At 36.9% G+C, this 19,747-nt stretch overlaps 1 pseudogene across 1 annotated transcript; it reads left to right on the top strand.

Annotated features, from left to right (window-relative positions):
- The first annotated feature begins 9,657 nt into the window (after nucleotides 1-9,657).
- LOC309666457 (developmentally-regulated GTP-binding protein 1 pseudogene) lies at nucleotides 9,658-19,247 on the top strand (annotated as a pseudogene). Its single transcript has 2 exons — nucleotides 9,658-9,705; nucleotides 10,869-19,247. The product of its transcript is annotated as a developmentally-regulated GTP-binding protein 1 pseudogene (transcript).
- Nucleotides 19,248-19,747: the final 500 nt, after the last annotated feature.

Here is a 19,747-nt window from a genome sequence, read left to right as displayed (position 1 = left end):
GCTTTTTTAAAAAAGGCTGTAATCTGAAAGACGAGAAACGAATGACAGAAGACAAGACTGATAGTAGGATGAGCCACAACTGTTATTTTGCCTTCAGCTCAATCAGACTCGCCAAAGAAATAATAATTCAGACACAGGATAGGATGGGGTGGGATTGGCAGTGCTTTCTTCACTTTTGAGATAAATACAAGCAAGCAAAGACCTTGAACCTTAAGGAAAGCACTTAATCTCTATTTAGAAATACATTTTAAGTAAATATCTATTTGATGTAAAAAGGATCACATCACTTGCAGAGAAATGTCAGCAATAATGGCTGACATGTAATAACACATTCCAACCAACCTTGCACCCTACATTCATTATCCCACTTAATATCCCATTTTCCATACGTTCAAAATGATGAAACAAGTGCCACAAGGGTAAGTGACTTATTCGAAATAAAACACCCTAGAAACAGGAGAAACTCAAATCCAGGACTGTCAATTCTAAGTCCAAAGTTGAGCACACACAGCACTTATTCACCAAATATTTATTTCACTCCTTTCTGCCAGGTGCTCTACACTAAGTCCTTGCGATTCAACTCTCTGAAGGAGTTTACTTGTTAGTGGGAGAGATTAATAGTATCAAGTTAACTAACATTTTTTCAAGTTACATTTTGTGATAAACTATATGACGGAAATGAAGAGTGAGCTGTGGTTAAGACTGAGGTGAGGTCTTTCAGTGGAGGGTCAGGGAAGGGTCTCAGAGGTTGTGGCATTGAGCGGAGCACCAAAGATCAGAAGAAGCTGCTTGCGTAGGGCAGGAGAAAGGACATTAGAAACAGAAGAAAAACCAAAGTCCAAGGTTCTAAGAAAAAACTTCACCTGTCTGTGGAACAGAAAGGAGGCCAGTGTTCTGGACTGTGCTACCAGAGGGAGAAGTCTACAGAGAAGGGAACAGGGCCAGATTATTTACGACTTTGTAGATCATGAAAGGAGTTTGAATTTTATTCTTAATAAAACAGGAATTCACTTAAGGAGTTTAAACCAGAAAATAACTCTTATCTAATTTTAATTTACATTTTTAAATGTAAAATTTGCTTGGCAAATGACTAGATAGTGGTACTATTTACTTAAAGTGATTGTATAACTTATACTTGAACAAGGATAGTTTTGAGAATGAAAGGAGGCCTTACTAATAATTACACCATGACAACAGATCTAAACTAGGACTGTTCCAGGTGTATTAGTTGGCTTTTGCTATATAGCATTCTACCCACTGGATTTAAGCAACGTTTATTTAGCTCATGATTCTATAGTCAAGTTAGGAGCATTCTGTGGTCTGGGTCTGCTTAGCTTAATCCCTCTGGACTCAGGGAGAATGAAGAAGGGCAGTTGGTGGCCAAATGATCTAACATGGCCTCTGGATCACTCTAGGCTCACATATCTGGCTGTTTTCCATCAGGGGTATGGGTGCAAATGTGCCACTGGTCTCTACTTATCCACCAGGCTGGCACACCCACATGGTGGCAACAGGGTTCTACAAGCCACAAAGTTGAAGCTACAAGGCCCCTTGAGGTCTAGGCTCAGAACTCATAGGACCTGTAACCTCATCATCTGTACTACATTCAGTGTACCAAAGGTCACAAGGCAAGCCCCAGATTTAAGGGATGGGGAAACCACACTCCACGTTTTGGTGAGAGTTACTGTAAAGTGTTGTGGCCATTTTGAACATTTGTCAGCTCTTAAATTGATAGTTTCGGAGGTTGTGTAAGCTGGATATTCTGTGTTAGAATAATCCTTTAAACCCTCCACAAACCATCCACATACTCAGAATGAAGTAGGCATCTTTAAAGCAGATGCTTAAATCAGATATATTCACTGAGAATACTGGTCAAACATAGACGATATTGCCCCATTCATGGTTCTATGCCTCCTGGGTCACTCAAGCTGTCTCTGAGGCAAAATACTCTCACAGCCCAAGGATTCTTACCCTTGAGGGGACATGCTGATGGCACTTGAAAAATTAATGACCACAACTGGACAACTAATTGTCAATAGCTTTGCCAAATTAAGGAAATTCAAAGGACTCATGGTAAAACAATAGGAAGGATGTGCAGGTCTAACAACCTCACGTGTTCTTAGCTTTAATCCTCTTCTGGTATACTCATTCCCTCCTGCCTAGGTACAAGATCTCCACTAGTCCACACTGCAGCCAGATCCCCACCTCCTCCTACATCAAGTGAACTCCCAGTGGACGAAGATTTTACATAAGTCTTTATTTTAAAAAGCTTCCCAGAGTATCTTGATGAGCTGCCAGGTTTGGGAACCACTGATGTTATCAACAAGTTTATAGTTGAACCTAGATTCTCACTTAATCTTGCTCCAAATGATATCTGTGTTTTCTTGGAACTAAAGAAATCATAAATAAAATAAAAATAAATTATTTTTACTTTTATAGAGACAAAATATTATTTTGATTTCTTTGAAATAATTTACTAGAAAATTTTGCATCACTAAATAAAGAAATCCTTCTGAAGGGCACTATATCTCAAATTTCAGACACCTGGTTCCTGTAAATTAGAACAGTTTCTTAGGGATATGGCTGGCAGATGCTACTTTTATGAGTGAATTTTCAAGACTGGTACATTATTCTCCTGAAAAAAGTTCTGAAATGCATAAAAATGAACAACAGCAACCACAGAGCACATAGAAAATTCTGCTCAGTCACCCCTAAACTAATGGAGAGCAGAATCAGTGCAAAGAGCAAGGTTTGCTATTTCTTCCCTTTGTGTACACCAAACATTGTTAAAGTAATAATAGTAATAATGGCTATAATCATTGAGCCCTACACTACAGCCTCCACAATGCCTTTCACTAAGCACTGTACTTGCTTTAGTCTATTTAATCTTCACAAAATCATGAGGTAGGAGTATTATCACTCTTTTAAAGATAAAGAATCCAGAACGTAAGAATGTTAAGTAACTTGTCCAAGTCACACAGCTGGTGATAGAGCTGGGATGGGACCAAGGTCATCATATTCCAAAACCCAACAATTCAGCCATTACTACAACCTGCCATAGAGTAAGACAAAGGGGTAGAGCAAAGGCAGAGACGGTGATAAGAAAGCTGAAAACATGGTCATGATTTCTCAACATACGCTGAGTAATAACTACAAATCTGACTTCCAAACTTGAGATTCTCCCAATCCACAATTTAGGTAAATATATAACTACTCCCAGGGGAAAATGAACAGAGCATTATGTTCTATTACTATGTTCATCTTCTAGTCCTTTGCACTTAAGAGAACATTACTAAACTAAAATGTGGGGTTTTTTTCTTTTTTAGGGGGAGTATTGCTTGTTTTTGTTTCTATATCATATTCATAATTGTCAGTGAGATGAAAGTCTATTTTGTGCTTAATCAATAAAAAATAATAGCATTCAAGGGCTGCCCACCAAGCGAACAAAAGTCACTGGTGGAAATTAAGTGGTAAGTCCAACTGAATGGGTCCCATACAAAGGGGCAAATAGGAAGCAATGCAAGTCCTCTCCCATATACCATTATATGTATCTTCCTACAAGAAAAAGGACATTTCACCAATTTGCCAAGTAGGTCAGGAATTTTCACAACTACTAAAGTAAAAGTTAGTCATATATGGATTATTCCTAGGAATAATTTTGCTTGAAAGTGATTTATGTCTCAACTAGTAGTAAATAGTCAGTGCAGATCATTTGAACATAGTTTGCACTGTAAATTTTTGCTGAAAAGGCTTTCCAAATGATTAGTAAAGACTTTTAAACATATCATACATTCATATATATCTCTACTTCTTTTTTTCTTCTGTTATTATTTATCTTCTAAGTGGGAATTTGCCTTTCTAAATTTGCACAGCAAATACTTTTATTAGATATATTCCAAAGAGACATTGTTTCCAGTAAATGGAATATTTAATATTATATTTATCTATCATGTATCTTTGTTTTCTCCTGAATGTTATACACAGTTTCTCTGCTATTATTATTGTGTAAGATTTTGATTGAATTACGTTATTAAGAACTGCCTAAATTCATTTTAGGTACAGTGTAACAAATCAAATTTAAATGTTTTGTAGATACCATAAAATTCCCCTATGACTCAGTGCTGCATGTTGGGTTCAATTATTGAACTGTATCTAGATGTGAGTCAAGAGAATAGAACCATATATTTTCCAGGAGTATGCTCTCAATTTTATAATCCCTCCAATCTCCTTCTATTTTCAAGACCAAAGAAGAGGTGTGAAGGGAGGTGCAGGAGCATTTCACCCAAATATTAGGTGTGTAGAGAGAGACCTGTGCCTGTGTCTTAGAAAAGTAAGGAAGGGTGACGTTTTATCATAAACAAAGAACTCTTGAAATTCATCAATGCTGCAAAATCTAAGAGTGAGATGGCAGGGCCAGAGGTGATAGGAAAACTACACGGGTCTTAACAAAACTTGTAAGAGGACATTATCTTTCTTTCCAAATGCTCAGTTTAAATTAGTTCCTCATAATTGGTGTAGAAAATAAAGAGAAATACATCTTTACCCTTCAAACAGCTTGATAAAATCTTACATCTGTAGCTAACCAGAGTGTTCAGGTATGTCAGGAACCCCACTTAAAAGAAGTAAATAAGAAGCGTATCTACACAGCCCATCTAAACAAAATCCTAAAAATGTGCTTTGTGGAGCTGAATGGCTAAGATGAGCTGTTATATTAATCAGATTACATAAGAGGGGCTTCCCTGGTGGCGCAGTGGTTGAGAATCTGCCTGCCAATGCAGGGGACACGGGTTCGAGCCCTGGTCCGGGAAGAGCCCACATGCCGCGGAGCAACTAGGCGCGTGAGCCACAACTACTGAGCCTGCGCGTCTGGAGCCTGTGCTCCGTAACAAGAGAGGCCGCGACAGTGAGAGGCCCACACACCGCGATGAAGAGTGGCCCCCGCTTGCCGCAACTAGAGAAAGCCCTCGCACAGAAACGAAGACCCAACACAGCCAAAAATAAATAAATTAATTAATTAATTAATTAAAATTACATAAGAAATGGCCAAATGTCTATTTTGTGTTGTGTGGAGACAGACACTAGTAATCAAAGCTAGGGAGTTTTAATGAGGAGACTTAATTAAGACACACATCATCTTCAGAAACATGAGTCTTTGATTGAGAAAAATCACTGCCAAACTCAGTGCTAATTAGCAAAGATTGGGAATTCAGAAAATCTGGCTGTTAGAAAAAAGTATGCTAAAGAGTAACTGTAGAGTACTGCCCACAGAGTATATTGTTGGGGTTCTGATCCTATAACAGAAACTTGTAAATCTGGACAGCAACAGGTCTTCGAATGATACCCAGCCAGACCTCCCCACTAAAAGCAGAGTTCTTCCAAAAACATCCTGACACCTGCGAACCTCAAAACCAGAGACCAAGGACTCATTACATTCTTTGGCTATCCTTTCAGTTTTTGAATAGCTCAATTTAATTGGAAGTATTGTCTTCAACTGAGCCAAATCTGTCTCTTTGAGGTTTTCATTTATTGTTTAATTCTGGCTCTCTGAAATTATCCAGATGAAGTCTAACCCCACTTCTCCATACCTCTATCTGTTACGTTTTCTCTTTTCTAGCACGACAGGATTCCCTGTTGTTTCTACCGTCCCTCATATAACCCTGCTTCAGACCTTACCACCATCTGGGTCAGTCTCTTCTGAAAAAGATCCAGTTGCTGTTTTTCTTAAAACTGTGGTGCCTCAAAATGTAATCTATTCAGTGTGTCTCCAGTCCTCTAGACTCTAGAATTTTGTAATTGCTACCTAAGTTTGCATTAACATTCTGGCAGTTACAACACACTGTTGGCTGATTTTGAACTTGTAATCAACTAAAACACCTGTCTTTTACTTATGAACAGCTATTGAGCCAGGTTCCTCTATATTTTGTACTCCACCAGTTGATTATTAATTTAAGTCCAAATTTGTTTCATTCTTATTGAACAAATGATCAATGTCCGCTTGTAGAAAAATTAGAAAACGCAGCAAGATAACCAAGATAAGCAAGAATATAAATTAAGTATAAATCATCCCTTTATTCCAAACATTTGAAGACAACTGCTATCTACATTTTGGTAAATACTTTCCCAACTGCCTTTTCTATGCCTACATATGCTGATTGTTGGATATTTATGTGAATTTTTGTATACACACACAAAATATAATTACATATACTCTTATGATCTACCCTTTTTCTAAGTTGCACTTTGTAAATATCTTTAAAATTTTAAGATATTTATTCATCTACATTTTCCTTTGAAATAGCTTCACGATACTCCAGTTTTAGATGTAACATTGTTCCAGGTACTATGGCTATGTAACAAACCACTTCAAACTGTAGTGACTTAAAACAACATTTACTTTGCTCACAAATCTGCAATTTGGAAGCGCTCAACAACTTGTCTGCTCTAGTTAGAATCAGCTGTAGTGGCTGAAAGGCTGGAGGCTCGAATTATCTGAAATCTCATTCACTTATATGACTAGTAGACGCTGGCTGTCGGCAGCAATCTTAACTGGGGCTTTCTGCTAGAACACCTAAAGATGACCTTGCCATGTGGTCCGGGCTTCCTTACAAGCTGGGTCTCAAGGAAGAAAAATCCCAAAGGTGAGAGAATCAGGTGGAAAGTCAAATTGCCTTTAAAAGTCATCCAATTTCACTTTCATCATATGTTATTCAGTGAGGGAGCCACAAAGTCCTGCCTAGGTTCAGGGGAGGGGAAACTGTAAATGGGGGAGTGACAAAGTTAAGGAAGGGCATGTGGGACTGGAAATATTGTTATGGCTATCTTTGGAAATCACTATCGCCACAGCCATAATTCATTTCACCTACTTAATACTGTTTAAAATGTCCACCATTATAAAAAATGCTTCAACAAAATTCTCAAATAGACATTTATATTTACACAATTATTTCTGTAGGATATTCTGAGAACAGTGATTACAAAGTTTAAGCACATTTTTAAGGCTTTTGATAGATATTGGCAAATTGCCATTCAGGAACATGAATGGCAATTTAGACCCCAATCATCAGTGTACGAATGGAAAAGCCCATTTCTTAACTCTAGCTTAAACACTGCATATTATCATACTTCTTAGTATTAGCCAGTGCTATATTATTGTTATTTAAATTTGAGTTTCTTTGATTACTAGTACATTTGAACATTTTATACATCTACTGATTATTTGTATTTCTTCTTAGAAATTGCTTTTTACTTGGCCTTTGATCACTTTCCTTTTGATCTCTCTCTTTCAAGTATTTTTTAGAGAATTTTATGTATTAACATTAAACCTTGTCAAATATATTGCAATGCTTTTCCCGATTTCTTATTTGCCTATTATACTCTATGTAAAGTTCTTATGTTTTCCTGTTTTCAAAAGAATATTCATTTCTTAATAATGGTTTCTTTGAGGTCTTCTTCAAGACCCACACTTACATAAAAATTCACCTATATTTTCTTCTAATACCTTTTTTAAGATTTAATTTTTATATAAAATCCTTAATAAATCTGAAATTTGGGTGTATGGGAAGAAGTAGAAAACTACATTTTTTTTCTAAATATCTCTTTTCTTGAAAACTATTTAAAAATTAATCATTTCTCCTATTCTTTATTTATTATTTACCGTACACTAAATACATAAACATACTAGTTCCTAGTTTTTATTTTATGATTCCATTTATCTGTCTATTCCAACTTGTCTATCAAGCTATTCTATCTATTTATCAATGTATTCTTATGACACTACTCTAGATCCTGCTGCTTTATGGACAATGATATGTAAACTTTGTTGTTTCTTAAAGCCATTTGAGAATCTGATGGATTGTTTGGATTCTATACCTAGAAAAATGCATGTATGGGAATACACAAAACTGCTTTCATTCAGTTTCCTACAATTATCCATCTCTGAGACCCATATAAGGGGACTTCACCTTTGCATATATCTCATGAATTTAACTCTGAGTATTTTATTCTTTAGACTGTTATTGTGAATGAGTTCTTTTTTCCATTTCATTTTGTTATATTTGTTTGTTGATAGCATATAGGAAAGCTGTTGATTTTGTTAAACAATTCTTTTTGTCCAGCCACCTTTTTGAATTCTTTCAAATCTAACTGTTTTCATTTTAAATCCTTTGTGTGTTCTATATAGACAATCAAACCATCTGCACTGAATATAATTGGGTCTTCTCTTTCCCGGCATTTAAATATGTTAGAATATTTAAAACATATATCTTAGCTAAAATATCTAAAACAAGGCTTAATAATAATGGAGATAAAATACTTCTATTTTTATTCATTTTTTAATGCATGAGTTAACGAGAATGCAACTAGAGTTTCACCTGGTTACATGTGCAAGATAAAAATTCTTCATTGTGTTCAATTTCCTTCTGTTTTTCATAAGTTTTTCTTCTATTCCCAGTTTATTAAACATAAATGCCTTTTAAAGTTTTTATTTAGATATAATTCACTTACCAAAAAATTCATCCTTTTAAAGTGTACAATTTAGTGGGTTTTAGCATAGCCACAAAATTATGCAACCATTACCATTATCTAATTCCAAAACATTTTGTCACTCCAAAAGGAAATCATTCCTTAGTAGTCACTCCCCATTCCCCACTTACCCCAGGCCCTGGTAACCACTAACCTATCTTCCGTCTCTATGAATTTGCCTATTCTGGACATCTCATATAAATACTTTCTTAGTGAATTCAGCCCATTATTTCAACTCTAATGATATTTCTGAATTCTGATTCTACTCCAGATCATATTAGCTATTAATTCTGTACTGCTAGATGAATGTTGATCGATTTTATAAGTATGCCTCTGCGTCTTAAGTCCTTAAAAAATGTCACAGAAATGTGCCAATTATTTGTGCAACTGCTATGTAGGAATCTCCTGTTACATTTGTATAACAAGCTAAAAATTTACTCATCTTTAGAATCATCTTGTCTGCACGCCTCTATTTTGCCTAAAAAACTGTTAAGTGATTAGCTAAAAATATAACATATTGTTTCTGCTGTACCAGCCAAACCCTGCCAAATGCTGAAATTAGAGTTTTGGGGGCAAAGTTTACTCTAAGTCACTACGTATTACTCCTAATCAATGCACCTTGTTCTGTATGTGAATAAACTATCTCTTTCATAACAAAAGCCAAACTCTTTTCTAGTATTAACTACAAACCTAATGACCCACAGTTTTTAGAACAAAACTTTAAAAAAAAAATCAAATTGTTACAGTTTTCCGTACTCTAAATTCTGTAAGTTTTCCCTTTTCCATAATACCTCAAAAATCATAGACAATGGGCCAATTGCTAAATATCCACTTTAGTGTCTGCTTTGTAAACACCACAGCCTAGATGGATAAATGGTAAAAGGGAAAACAGTATAATTCACATCAATCTGCCAAGTTGCTAGTGGTTCTTGACCCACAGTTTATGAAACCTTCCATATTGAATTTTATTATATTCAGTATATCATTCCTCCCTCAAACATGTGATCACTATAAATTATTATGAAAGATGAAGAGCCACGGACTCTGACATGCATGGCATGAGCACAGGGAAGGGCCAAGGAATGGTCCCATGTAGCACTTTGGATCTTCAGGCCCCCTACCCTCAGACGGGGCCCAATGTCTGCTTCTGGAGCAGGGCTGGACCTGCCGCCAGTCCCGGAGCGGGTATAGAGGCTGCTCTGTCCCCTCAAGCTCCTCTCACAGCCCAGTCCTTCAGGCCCCCAGTGCTGTCACCTGCAACCTGGCATTTGGACAGAACTGGCTTCCCTCCAGGGTGGGGCCTCAGACTCAGAAGCTATCCGTCCTCTGGAATCGGTCTCTTTCTAATTCCTTCTTGTAAAAGAGCTTGACCTCCCAGCTCACCAGACCTTTGGCCTTGTGTGGATGTGTGTATACATACATGTGTACTGTAGAACCAAAACAAAAATGGAATCACTTTTGTTGGGGACAAAATGGAGTTGGCTAATGCAGTCACATTAACGAAAAAAAATGAAGCTTAACCTTACCTAACATTAGCTACAGGAATTTACAGCTCTTCTCAGAAATTAGCAGAGGACGCCAGCCAATCCGCAGATGCCAAATCTGTTCACACCATCTTTGGAATTCCTTGTTCCTGACTCAGCTACTCTGAGCCAAATAAGGAAGAAGGCCACCAGGCCTCAGCTGAAAAAGACAAATTCCGCATTTACCCCTTTAGTCCTTACTAGTCCCTTGTGTCATTTCACTTTCTTTTTTTTTTCATTTCCTTTGTAATATCAATGCCTTTGTTACTAGTTTCTAAGAACTCATTTATGACTAAGGATGTTAACCATTTGTCATACAATGCAAATGAAATGCTGTTTTATTGCCATCAGTTTATTACGGTGTTCTGTATTTTAGTTACGCATTAAAATATAATCATGTAGTGTTTAAAAACAAACAAACAAAACACCTTTAGTCAATAACAGGAAACTTATTGCTCCCGCAGCCTTGGGTTTCCCGGTTTTGCAGGTCGTAAGCCTTCCAAACAAACTCATCTTTCTGCTTTGTTTTACTCAGTGTGCAGAATTTGGTTTTTGAAAATACATACCTGTGTGCACATAGGGGCCAGAACAGAGGTCCAAACTCACTGACGCAGTCCAGGACCCAAAAAAGAAATGACAGAAAACCTTCCTCCAAAAACGGGAGAATGTGAAAGGCGTCGGCGAGGAGACTTTTCCGCGCGCTGTCCTGTTGCGGTGAATGGGAGACACACACCCTGAACTTTCGCGAGAAGTAGGAAGTATCGCGCCTGCGCACTGCAGTAGCTCCTGCTGGCTTTGGCAGGTTCCCTGGCGGGTATGTGACAGAGGCGGTCAGTGTGGAGGCCACTGCACCCCCGGGGACTCGCCACTAGGAGCAGCAGCTTAGCCATCACCTCGGAGATCGAAGCCGAGATGGCTCGGACTAAAAGAACGAGACCACAGCACACCACTTAGGGCTGCTTAAGGCTCGCTCTGCTAAGCTTCGCGGAGAACTCATTACTCCAACAGGTGGTGGTGCTGGTGAGCCGGAAGGTTTTGTTGTAGCCAAGACAGGTGGTGCTCGAATTGGGTTTGTGGACTTTCTAACTATGAGGAAGTCAGCCCAGCTCAGTAACTTCGCAGGGGTATATTTCGAGGTGGCAGCCTGAATTCACTACTCTGACCACTGTGCCCCGTGTCATCAGATACAAAGGGGCCAAGATCCAGCTCCTGGATCTCCCAGGTATCATTGAGGGTGCCAAGGATGGGAGAGGCAGAGGCCGTCAAGTCATTGCAGTAGCCCGAACATGTAACTTGATCCTGGTTGTTCTGGATGTCCTGAACTGTTGCGACATAAGAAGATAATTGAAAACGAGCTGGAAGGCTTTGGCATTCACTTGAGCAACAAACCCTCTAATATTGGTTTTAAGAAGATAAGGGACGCATTCATCTCAAAGCCACTTGCCCTCAGAGTGAGCTGGATGCTGAAACTGTGAAGAGCTTTCTGGCTGAGTACGAAATTCGTAATGCCGATGGGGCCGTCGCAATACCACAGCTAATGACTTCATTGAAGTGGTGGAAGGAAACAGAGTTTATATCTCCCGCTATCTATGTGTTAGTTAAATAAGATTGATCAGATCTACACTGAGAAATTGCGTATCGTCTATAAGATGCCTCATTGTACCCATCTCTGCCCATCACTGCTGGAATTTTGATGACTTGTTGGAAAATATCTGGGAGTATCTGAAACTAGTGAGGACTTAGACCAGACGCAAAGGCCAGTTCCCAGATTACACATCCCCAGTGTTGTGCTGCCTTACCCCAGAACCACGGTGGAGGATTTCTGCTGAAAACTCACGAAAATCGTATCAAAGAATTTAAATACGTTCCAGTCTGTGGTTTCTCTGTGAAACACAAAAAAATGGTTAAAGCCATATGTTGGGGGATAAGGATGTCATTCAGACACTGAAACCTTCCCCTTTCTCCATCTGCTAGGCCAACCCCTGCAGCTTTCCAAATGACCAAGCATCCTGCCCCAAACCCCTTCTGGCTTTGGATCAAGATTCATAGGAGGGAGATGGAGGCACCCAAACTGGCACTTCACTTGTCTTCATGTCACCTTGTACTTTGAACTGCATAAAGGACCAGGTAGGAAAAAAAAAATGACCACATTCGTTAGGATTTATTTGTTTATTTATTTATTTATTATTTATCTATTTGGGAATTCATAATTAAGGTGGTCATAGGATCATAAACATCTTTGAAATCTTGTTCAGGGCATGAGTATGCAAATCTGCAAATATGTAAACAAGGACACCTTTGCCTGAGGTGAGGCTAATGAATGTTTAATGAATTCTTGAGTGACATAACTTTTCAGTGACAGTGCTCGATCTGCTTTTCATGCTTGCATATAGGACACATCAGTAATTATTTAAACTTTTATCTTTCATCATTTAATTAATGGAAATAAAGACAAACCTGAATATATTCTATTATTGAAGAAAATGACAAAATATTATAACTACCGAAGAGAAAAAAAATTTGTGAAAGCTCAGTTTAGACCAATTTTGTTGTATTTTAAAATATCTGTATTTACAGAAATACGTTAAGATAAATATAAGCTTTATAGCAACCCAAATATTTCCTGTTCATTTATGAGTATGATCGATAGGAGCTGCTACAAAACAGAAGAAAAGGTAAATCCTTAAAATATTCAATTCTAGAATGTGTTCATGACCTTTTGTGCCTTGTGCCACGTAATGAATTATTCATAGAACATTGATAACAGTGTGACATACAGTCTTATACACAGGGGATCAAATCATTGAGCTGGGAGAGGAAGATTGTAATTCTGCTTTTGGCTCTGCCATTACCTGTTTGACCCTGGCCAGTTTATTCATTCATTCATTCATTCATTTATTCGACTCAACAAAATTTTAGGAAACTTCTCCCATGTGCTTTGCACTCTACCCAGCAATGGGATATAGCAATTACCAAAATGTCCCCAGCTTCATAAAGCTTACAGTACAGTCATTTAACCTCCATTCAAGTCATTTACTTTCTAGTCAAGACATAATTTTTTTGGTCTCAAGTGTTCTTATTTATGAAATGAAAGAATTGGGTATTTGTAATACCCTATCAAAGACTCCTGAGTCTTCATCAATAAAACATGCTTTCAGTCATGTTCTCCATAATGATTGTAGGTTGTCCTGAGTTATGCATACCATGTTGCAAAATTCTTATGTGACCACTAGCAACTGTTCCTTGAGCCAACTGACATTTTTGCTGTATGGTACATCAAATACTACCACAATATTCACTGAACAATGCACGTGTCCATCCCATAATCATGACCTCTTTAAGTTCCACTCCTAACTCAGAGCGTTCCAACCAGTGTGAATGGGCTATGGGAGTGTGAGATGATAGCAATTCCCTCCAGCTATAGAGGAGTATGATAAGGGTGTGGTAGGCTAGAGCACCTGGCTTGTGGGCTTCTAAAGCAAACAACCCTATCTATTGCCTTTTATGTACTGTATATGTATATCATTTTCTAGGTATACCATGATGTAAAAGAAATTGGGAATTACTACTCTAACCAAGCAAGTTATAAAGTAGAAAATGAAAATATTACAGTGTAGGTAAAGAAAAAAGTAAATTATAAGAGCAGAAGAAAATTAGGAAATAGTCACTGTCAAGTTCTAAAAAGTCTTTTAGAGCACCAAAACTAATTTAATATTATCTGTATAAAATTGGAACCAACAGATTTTAGGCTATTTCAGAGAATATAATACTATACAGGAATATGACATCGAATCTAAAGTAAAGGAGTAAGCAGCGTCTTTGGTCAAAAGTCTCAAGCTATAAATTAATCATTTCAGTTTATGAGGTGGTGTCCCCTTCCCCTTTATTTAATATGTTTATCAATAATCATTCTCTAAAAGGGCTATACATAACCTGTATGTTTGTAAAGTTAAATAATATATACTACCAAATCTAAATTCCTGTGATTATGTCCCTGGAACCCTAAGGGATAATTATTTTTAAAGCTTTCTTATTCTGACTTAAATGTAAGTAAATAAATTAGATCAAAGCCCTGATTTCTATAAGAACTCCTGTTGGTTCTTATAGAAATACCATCCCTCAAGGTTCTCAAATCTGTCAACCTCCCCATTCACACAGCCACTGCCTTAAGTCTAGCTTTCATGTCTATCATCCAGTCCCCCTCCCCATTGTTTCCAGAATGCTTCTCTGTCCTCTGCAAGATGTTTTGAAGGATCCACTTCATCTATAGAATTGGTTTTCACAGAAGGAGGAATACACAACCTACTATAATCTCAAATTGTTTTAGGAGGGATTTGTATGTTTTTCAAGTGGATTTTCTTTAAAGGTAAATAACACTGGTCAGCTGAGTAAAGTCAGAGTTCCCCGATATGGCACCCAAGGTCCTTCTTGATATGCCTTCAGCATTTCTCTTTAGTCTTGTCTCCTACCATCCATATTGCAAATAATTCTAAACTGTCTACGGTTTCCCCCAAATATTGGTGCATCAAATACTGGTGTATTTAATTAAACATGCCTTTCTTTTACCTGTAATATCCTCCATCTCCACTCGTCCCATCCTTCAATTACACTTCTCTGATCTTCACAGATAAAGTTTATCACTCCTCACTCCGTCCATGTTTTAACATCTGCTGCTCTTACAACACAGAGATAAAAGTATGCTTCTGTCCGTCTTATCTGCTAGATAGGATCTTTTTGAGTATAGACATTGTGGATTGTATCTTATTCAACCAGCATAAGGCCAAGCATATTAAGTACACAATAAATATCTATTAAATTCAAGGAAAATATTTCCCATAAAGTTTGTCATGATATTCTCTGAAGCTTTAGAAGTCAAATTATAATTGAGGGTCCTTGAAAGATAATATAATATCAACCTTGAAAAAATATTTTCAACTCCTTACAAAATTTATAACATATAAATTCAGTGTAGTGAAGAAGAGATTTGAGGTTATAATGCCTATATTCAAAATTCCTTATTCATGTCAGCAATGACTATGAAGCAGGCAGTGTGCTAGGTACTGAGATTGAAAGATGAATAAGAAAGGGTCACTAGAACCCTCAGTTCAAAAATATATCTGATTATCTATATTCATGAAGCCTACTCAGACTTTTCTCAAATACTCATGAAAATAAAGGGAAAAAATAATGGCTTGACATCATCAGTTACTAAGATAATAACAATCAATACCAGTTTCTGGAAGGAAATGAATGTGAACTGGTAATTTTCAATGTTTTAGTTAATATTATACCGTGCCTTTGTTTCACAGTATACACTCAGCCTGCAGTAACATAGCATATGACTCAAGATTCTGAGAAACATTATTTTAGATCCAAATTCTATACCTAGCATAACAGGGAAGCCATGTCCAAAGGGAATTCCTGACAGTGCTAGCTTATATCATCTTTTTAAAAGGAAAACAGTGTAAAGAGAGATTCTTGTTCCCAATATTTTCCAGAAAAAACAAGTGTCAGTATTTCTTCGGAATGCGCTAACATGGGTCATATGCCAATTTCAGAATCAATCACTGTGGCCAAGAGAATAAATGAGGTAATTGGCCAGACTTAGGTTATATCTGTGTGCCTGCAGGGAGAGCAGTAAGGGCCAGAGGTCATCCACACCTAAACCACACAGACTGAGAGTGGGCTCAAGTCAATGGTATAAAAAGAAAGAGAAAAAAGATGCTGAAAATTGAAACAATGCAAGCCCCTTCTAGAATAAGAAGAGAGAAAACCTCCAAGTCAGTATTAATCTATGTTCTCCCTTCAGCATTATTCCTCCCTAAGAATTGGAAAACTCTTGTGGTACCAGGTACAGTAAATAGGGAAAATAGTGTCTTATAATAGTTATAAAAACAGGTTTAACCTCACAGACACCACGGAAAGGCCTTGCAAACTCCAAGGGATCCATGAACCGCATTTTGAGAGCCACTGCTATGGATAATGCTTCTCAAATTTTGATGTCTGTATTAATCTCTTGCGAATTCTGATAAAGTGTAGATTGTGATTTAGTTGGTCTGGGATGGGGCCGAAGACTCCTCATTTCTAACAAGCTTCCAGGCAATATTAATATGCTGCTGGTCCATGAATCACTCTTTGAGTAGCAAAACTTAAACAGTAAGGACATAATCAATTCACATGAAATCCGGAGACAGAGAATTCATGATTGGTTTACCCTGTTGTTTTCTCTCTCTATATCTTTCTCTTTCTCTACACTGCCATCCACAATGTCAGTTTTGTTCTAAGACTGATTTCACCCTTAATCGTGGGATATCTTGTAAGAAGCATTTGAGCTTTATCCTTCCTCATTTATGTCCACCTGGTGAGAGCACTTCCCACCCTCAATGAACAAAAGACTTGAGCTCATGTTCCTGACCTCTTAAAGCCGTTCCTGCAGCCAGAGAAAATGCCATGTGTGATTGGTTCAGAGCTGGGATACATGAGTCCTTCACTGTTTTGGGAGGGTATGGTTTATCCTAATTAACTGAAAAGTGAAATGGTGAGGTATAACATTGAGCCAACAAATTCTACTTCAATTTAGCATAAAAAATAAAGGGATGAATTGTATGACGTAAACATTAGGGAAAATGAAAAATAAATATGGAAATTACAACACCAAAAAAGAAGGAATAGGAAGGATGAAGAAACGACAGTGTTGAAGAAATAGATAATAATTAATTCCTATTAATAAAGTGCTGGAAAATGAAGAAGCAATGATTAAAATAATGGAGTTAGAACCTTTTTAATATTTAAGAAAAATAGGGTATAAAAATACTCCAGTCAAAAAATCAGGAAAAGAGGGGAAATCACAGAAAATAAAAAATAAGAAGAGATGAGTGAGATTTATCTATTATAAACACAGACTTTCACATTACATTAAGATATTTTGCATAACAGAAACTTTGTAAATAAAGCAACAGAAAGAGAGGGAACATGAAAAGAATAAAATGAAAATGTATGGCCAGTGTCACTGTCATAAACATATGTATGTAAACATATATCTATAGTCATGAACATGTATATATATAAGTATATATAGTCATAAAAATGTATATGTGTACAATGTTTCAGAAATGAAACATAAACACAAAGTAATGAGTGGGTTGAAGCTGCAGTGATGCTGGGTATTCAAGCTGAAGCAGAAGGTGAGAATAGGAAACATAATTCCTGTGGGATATGGGAAAATTAAAATTTTCCACAATATATCTGGTAGCTAGAGTCAACAGAAAGGAAGATGAGAGGAAAGACTGCTGGAACTTGAGTCTGGACCTTTAAAAAAGGTCCAGAAAAGTTTGTGATTTTTTTACAAAGAGCCAAATAGTACATATCTTAGGCTTTGTGGGTCTCTGTCACATATTCTTTCTTCTGTTTTTGAACAACCCTTTAAAAACATAAAAATCATCCTTAGCTCAAAGGCCATGCAAAACAGCCTGAAATTGGCCTGCCAGCAGTAGTTTCTGACCCTGCTTTATAAGAAGCTGTCAGCCTAGAAGAGGTGAGAGGCTGGAGAAGCAGCCATGTGACCAGATACTAAGCCAAGTTGCCCCCATCCTGGAGGATGAATCTGTACTAACTCCAATATCTCTTGTCCCATCACTTCTAGTTTCCCATCCAGCATCCCCACTCCCCTTCTTTCTTACTGAGATGTCCACAATTTTCCTCAGCTAAAAAATATCCAATTAAAATAACTTGCCTTCTAAAATATAATATTAAACAAAAAATAAAATTACTTGCCTTCTCAGACTCCCTTGGAGGTAAAATAGTCACATACATATCACCGGCCAAGAAGATATACGGAAAGGGCTTAGTGGAATTTCCAGCAATTTTTAGACAGGTATAAGTATAGCAGACATGCTCCACTGACCTTCACTCTTCTCACTTCCCTTTCATCCTCAATATCAAAAATGCATGTAGGTACAAGAGCTCTCTGGAGCCTTTGAGGATGAAAATCACATGGTAACAATGGGGAAACTGAGGACTGGAGGAAGCTTGGACATATATGATATCAGGGATAACCTGCATCCAGAATTTCTCTTTTGTGAGAAAAAAAAAAAAAGATCTTTATTTGACGAAACCATTGCAGCTGGCATGATCCATTGACCTTTTCTCTTTCCACTGATTCTGTTACAAAAGCCAAAAGCAATAATAACTGATGCTTCATTGCAATGCGGGTAGGGTGGGTTGAAACATTGTTATGAGACATTAGTAGGCTCTGGTCTGAAGCAAAGATCCAGGCAAAAGTAATAATAGTTTTCTGAATCCTCCAAAAGGAAAAGTGCAATTAAAAGAGGGGGAAGGGGATGAGAGGGACATATAGGTAGGGAAAGGGAGGAAAGGAGAGAAAAGCCTCAAAATGCAATCAAACTAGTCAGCATATAAAACTTAGAATGCTCATGAAGAAAGTCAGCCATCAGAATAAAAATCAGAACATGGATTTACTATATATTTTATTAGAAAAATCAGATAATAACTTTAAAAATAACAGTGTTTAGCTATTCACAGACATAAATGAAGACATAATATCCATGAAATGCAAATACAACTTTTGAAATGAGAAAAAGCAGAAATGACACAAAGATGTTCCAAAATGACATATAGTATGATAACACAGTTGTGAAAACACACAAGGTGATATATTCATTGTAAATAAGTACATGAGAAGTAATGGTATGAATTATGTATAGGACTGATAAATTCAAGTGAGTTGCTATGTTTGGGAGAAGGGGAGAAAGGAAAATGTGATTGACAAATTGACAAACGGTCTATTGAGGTTTCAGTAGTATGTTATATGTTACTTCCCTTAAAAAATTTTAAATCAAGAATAGAGGAATGTTTAGAATTGATAGAGCTGCCTCAAGCATACTTGAGAGTAAAGTTTTCTGTATATTTCAAATATATAAGTTACTATAATGGTGGATACATGTCATTGTACATTTTTCCAAACCTATAGAATGTGCAACACCAAGAGTGAACCATAATTTAAATAAACTATGGACTTTGGGTGATTATGTGTCAGTGTAGGTTTATCAGTTGTAATAAATGTTCCGCTCTGCTGGGGGATGTTGATTATAGGGGAGGCTGTGCCTGAGTCGGGGCAGGGCATAAATGGGAAATCTCTCAATCTTCCTCTCAATTTTACTGTGTACCTAAAACTGCTCTAAAACAATAAAGCCTTTAAATATATGTGATATTTTAAAAGAAAAGATATTCTAGGATAAAAAACAAATAAAAGGCAATATCTATATTGCTTTTTCACAATATTTACATCAGAAAGATAGAATTAAAAGTAAAACACATCAAAAGAAATGAAATATATTTTATGTTGATATAGGAATTAATACCCCAAAAGAATACAGTAGTCACAAATGTGGATATACTTAACAACCTAGCTTCAAAAACTTGTTGAAAAAAGTGGTGGCACTACAGACAGAAATTGAAAATCCCACAATAACAGTGGGAGAATTTAACACACTGCTCAGACGTGAACAAACCAAGTAAACAAAACTAAATGAGGATACAGATTTCTTGAGTAATACGAATAATAAAATATTATCATAAATGTGTAGAAATCTGCAAGTAAAAGCAGGATTAACATATACATTTAGACATTTATATTTTTAGACATCGACCATGTATTTGGTCTTAAAAATTGCCACATGATTAAT

Source organism: Balaenoptera physalus (assembly GCF_965194825.1).
Source record: "Balaenoptera physalus genome assembly, chromosome: 8".
NCBI classification, from domain to species: Eukaryota; Metazoa; Chordata; class Mammalia; order Artiodactyla; family Balaenopteridae; genus Balaenoptera; species Balaenoptera physalus.
The sequence above is the reverse complement of the archived record's forward strand: the minus strand, read 5'-3'. Positions and strand labels throughout refer to the sequence as shown.